We start from the raw sequence: 5,886 nt of genomic DNA on the forward strand, positions 1-5,886 counted from the left end.
CAATGTAACACAACCTATGGCCTCACGTTTTACGATAACATTATATACAATTTCAAACTCGCATATCTCCGTTACTATAGGAGATACAAAGGTGATTTTACATTAAATGTAATCAGGTCGAAGCTCTCTATTGGCTCATCAGGAAAAATTTAATCCTTGTGTAATATTCATGCTTAGTTACCATGGAAACTCTCATAACAATAAAGCAAACAATCTATTTGTGCATGTTTGTAGTCGTCGTCGTGGAGATTTGAAATAACCACTTTGATTGTTGAAACAATGTAATACAACCTATGGCCTCACGTTTTACGATAACATTATATAAAATTTAATAGTAGCATATCTCCGTTACTATAGGCGATACAAAGGTGATTTTACACTCAATGTAATCAGGTCGAAGATCTCTATTTGCTCATCAGGAAAAAATTAATCCATGTGTAATATTCATGCTTAGATACCATGGAAACTCTCATAACAATAAAGTAAACAATCTATTTGTGCATGATTGTAGTCGTCGTCGTGGAGATTTGAAATAACCACTCTGATTGTTGAAACAATGTAATACAACCTATGGCCTCACGTTTTACGATTACATTATATAAAATTTCAAAATCGCATATCTCCGTTACTTTATGAGATACAAAGGTGATTTTACATTAAATGTAATCAGGTCGAAGCTCTCTATTGGCTCATCAGGAAAAATTTAATCCTTGTGTAATATTCATGCTTAGTTACCATGGAAACTCTCATAACAATAAAGCAAACAATCTATTTTTGCATGATTGTAGTCGTCGTCGTGGAGATTTGAAATAACCACTTTGATTGTTGAAAAAATGTAATACATCCTATGGAATCACGTTTACGATAACATTATATAAAATTTCAAACTCGTATATCTCCGTTACTATAGGAGATACAAAGGTGATTTTACACTCAATGAAATCAGGTCGATGCTCTCTATTTGCTCATCAGGAAAAATTTAATCCTTTTGTAATATTCATGCTTAGTTACCATGGAAATTCTCATAACAATAAAGTAAACAATCTATTTGTGCATGATTGTAGTCGTCGTCGTGGAGATTTGAAATAACCACTTTGATTGTTGAAACAATGTAATCCAAACAATGGCCTCACGTTTTACGATAACAATATATAAAATTTCAAACTCGCTTATCTCCGTTACTATAGGAGATACAAAGGTGATTTTACATTAAATGTACTCAGGTCGAAGCTCTCTATTGGCTCATCATGAAAAATTTAATCCTTTTGTAATATTCATGCTTAGTTACCATGGAAACTCTCATAACAATAAAGTAAACAATCTATTTGTGCATAATTGTAGTCATCGTCGTGGAGATTTGAAATAACCACTCTGATTGTTGAAACAATGTAATACAACCTATGGCCTCACGTTTTACGATAACATTATATAAAATTTCAAACTCGCATATCTCCGTTACTATAGGAGATACAAAGGCGATTTTACATTAAATGTAATCAGGTGGAAGATCTCTATTTGCTCATCAGGAAAAATTTAATCCTTTTGTAATATTCATGCTTAGTTACCATGGAAATTCTCATAACAATAAAGTAAACAATCTATTTGTGCATGATTGTAGTCGTCGTCGTGGAGATTTGAAATAACCACTCTGATTGTTGAAACAATGTAACACAACCTATGGCCTCACGTTTTACGATAACATTATATACAATTTCAAACTCGCATATCTCCGTTACTATAGGAGATACAAAGGTGATTTTACATTAAATGTAATCAGGTCGAAGCTCTCTATTGGCTCATCAGGAAAAATTTAATCCTTTTGTAATATTCATGCTTAGTTACCATGGAAACTCTCATAACAATAAAGTAAACAATCTATTTGTGCATAATTGTAGTCATCGTCGTGGAGATTTGAAATAACCACTCTGATTGTTGAAACAATGTAACACAACCTATGGCCTCACGTTTTACGATAACATTATATACAATTTCAAACTCGCATATCTCCGTTACTATAGGAGATACAAAGGTGATTTTACATTAAATGTAATCAGGTCGAAGCTCTCTATTAGCTCATCAGGAAAAATTTAATCCTTGTGTAATATTGATGCTTAGTTACCATGGAAACTCTCATAACAATAAAGCAAACAATCTATTTGTGCATGTTTGTAGTCGTCGTCGTGGAGATTTGAAATAACCACTTTGATTGTTGAAACAATGTAATACAACCTATGGCCTCACGTTTTACGATAACATTATATAAAATTTAATAGTAGCATATCTCCGTTACTATAGGCGATACAAAGGTGATTTTACACTCAATGTAATCAGGTCGAAGATCTCTATTTGCTCATCAGGAAAAAATTAATCCATGTGTAATATTCATGCTTAGTTACCATGGAAACTCTCATAACAATAAAGTAAACAATCTATTTGTGCATGATTGTAGTCATCGTCGTGGAGATTTGAAATAACCAATTTGATTGTTGAAAAAATGTGATACATCCTATGGAATCACGTTTACGATAACATTATATAAAATTTCAAACTCGTATATCTCCGTTACTATATAAGATACAAAGATGATTTTACACTCAATGTAATCAGGTCGAGGCTCTCTATTTGCTCATCAGGAAAAAATTAATCCATGTGTAATATTCATGCTTAGTTACCATGGAAACTCTCATAACAATAAAGTAAACAATCTATTTGTGCATGATTGTAGTCATCGTCGTGGAGATTTGAAATAACCACTCTGATTGTTGAAACAATGTAATACAACCTATGGCCTCACGTTTTACGATTACATTATATAAAATTTCAAAATCGCATATCTCCGTTACTTTATGAGATACAAAGGTGATTTTACATTAAATGTAATCAGGTCGAAGCTCTCTATTGGCTCATCAGGAAAAATTTAATCCTTGTGTAATATTCATGCTTAGTTACCATGGAAACTCTCATAACAATAAAGCAAACAATCTATTTTTGCATGATTGTAGTCGTCGTCGTGGAGATTTGAAATAACCACTTTGATTGTTGAAAAAATGTAATACATCCTATGGAATCACGTTTACGATAACATTATATAAAATTTCAAACTCGTATATCTCCGTTACTATAGGAGATACAAAGGTGATTTTACACTCAATGAAATCAGGTCGATGCTCTCTATTTGCTCATCAGGAAAAATTTAATCCTTTTGTAATATTCATGCTTAGTTACCATGGAAATTCTCATAACAATAAAGTAAACAATCTATTTGTGCATGATTGTAGTCGTCGTCGTGGAGATTTGAAATAACCACTTTGATTGTTGAAACAATGTAATCCAAACAATGGCCTCACGTTTTACGATAACAATATATAAAATTTCAAACTCGCTTATCTCCGTTACTATAGGAGATACAAAGGTGATTTTACATTAAATGTACTCAGGTCGAAGCTCTCTATTGGCTCATCATGAAAAATTTAATCCTTTTGTAATATTCATGCTTAGTTACCATGGAAACTCTCATAACAATAAAGTAAACAATCTATTTGTGCATAATTGTAGTCATCGTCGTGGAGATTTGAAATAACCACTCTGATTGTTGAAACAATGTAATACAACCTATGGCCTCACGTTTTACGATAACATTATATAAAATTTCAAACTCGCATATCTCCGTTACTATAGGAGATACAAAGGCGATTTTACATTAAATGTAATCAGGTGGAAGATCTCTATTTGCTCATCAGGAAAAATTTAATCCTTTTGTAATATTCATGCTTAGTTACCATGGAAATTCTCATAACAATAAAGTAAACAATCTATTTGTGCATGATTGTAGTCGTCGTCGTGGAGATTTGAAATAACCACTTTGATTGTTGAAACAATGTAATCCAAACAATGGCCTCACGTTTTACGATAACAATATATAAAATTTCAAACTCGCTTATCTCCGTTACTATAGGAGATACAAAGGTGATTTTACATTAAATGTACTCAGGTCGAAGCTCTCTATTGGCTCATCATGAAAAATTTAATCCTTTTGTAATATTCTAGCTTAGTTACCATGGAAACTCTCATAACAATAAAGTAAACAATCTATTTGTGCATAATTGTAGTCATCGTCGTGGAGATTTGAAATAACCACTCTGATTGTTGAAACAATGTAACACAACCTATGGCCTCACGTTTTACGATAACATTATATACAATTTCAAACTCGCATATCTCCGTTACTATAGGAGATACAAAGGTGATTTTACATTAAATGTAATCAGGTCGAAGCTCTCTATTGGCTCATCAGGAAAAATTTAATCCTTTTGTAATATTCATGCTTAGTTACCATGGAAACTCTCATAACAATAAAGTAAACAATCTATTTGTGCATAATTGTAGTCATCGTCGTGGAGATTTGAAATAACCACTCTGATTGTTGAAACAATGTAACACAACCTATGGCCTCACGTTTTACGATAACATTATATACAATTTCAAACTCGCATATCTCCGTTACTATAGGAGATACAAAGGTGATTTTACATTAAATGTAATCAGGTCGAAGCTCTCTATTGGCTCATCAGGAAAAATTTAATCCTTGTGTAATATTCATGCTTAGTTACCATGGAAACTCTCATAACAATAAAGCAAACAATCTATTTGTGCATGTTTGTAGTCGTCGTCGTGGAGATTTGAAATAACCACTTTGATTGTTGAAACAATGTAATACAACCTATGGCCTCACGTTTTACGATAACATTATATAAAATTTAATAGTAGCATATCTCCGTTACTATAGGCGATACAAAGGTGATTTTACACTCAATGTAATCAGGTCGAAGATCTCTATTTGCTCATCAGGAAAAATTTAATCCTTTTGTAATATTCATGCTTAGTTACCATGGAAATTCTCATAACAATAAAGTAAACAATCTATTTGTGCATGATTGTAGTCGTCGTCGTGGAGATTTGAAATAACCACTTTGATTGTTGAAACAATGTAATCCAAACAATGGCCTCACGTTTTACGATAACAATATATAAAATTTCAAACTCGCTTATCTCCGTTACTATAGGAGATACAAAGGTAATTTTACATTAAATGTACTCAGGTCGAAGCTCTCTATTGGCTCATCATGAAAAATTTAATCCTTTTGTAATATTCTAGCTTAGTTACCATGGAAACTCTCATAACAATAAAGTAAACAATCTATTTGTGCATAATTGTAGTCATCGTCGTGGAGATTTGAAATAACCACTCTGATTGTTGAAACAATGTAATACAACCTATGGCCTCACGTTTTACGATAACATTATATAAAATTTCAAAATCGCATATCTCCGTTACTTTATGAGATACAAAGGCGATTTTACATTAAATGTAATCAGGTCGAAGCTCTCTATTGGCTCATCAGGAAAAATTTAATCCTTGTGTAATATTCATGCTTAGTTACCATGGAAATTCTCATAACAATAAAGTAAACAATCTATTTGTGCATGATTGTAGTCGTCGTCGTGGAGATTTGAAATAACCACTTTGATTGTTGAAACAATGTAATCCAAACAATGGCCTCACGTTTTACGATAACAATATATAAAATTTCAAACTCGCTTATCTCCGTTACTATAGGAGATACAAAGGTGATTTTACATTAAATGTACTCAGGTCGAAGCTCTCTATTGGCTCATCATGAAAAATTTAATCCTTTTGTAATATTCATGCTTAGTTACCATGGAAACTCTCATAACAATAAAGTAAACAATCTATTTGTGCATAATTGTAGTCATCGTCGTGGAGATTTGAAATAACCACTCTGATTGTTGAAACAATGTAATACAACCTATGGCCTCACGTTTTACGATAACATTATATAAAATTTCAAACTCGCATATCTCCGT

The sequence above is a fragment of the Lepisma saccharinum genome, unplaced genomic scaffold (genome assembly GCF_977018435.1).
Source record: "Lepisma saccharinum unplaced genomic scaffold, izLepSacc3.1 HAP1_SCAFFOLD_42, whole genome shotgun sequence".
Lineage (NCBI taxonomy): Eukaryota > Metazoa > Arthropoda > Insecta > Zygentoma > Lepismatidae > Lepisma > Lepisma saccharinum.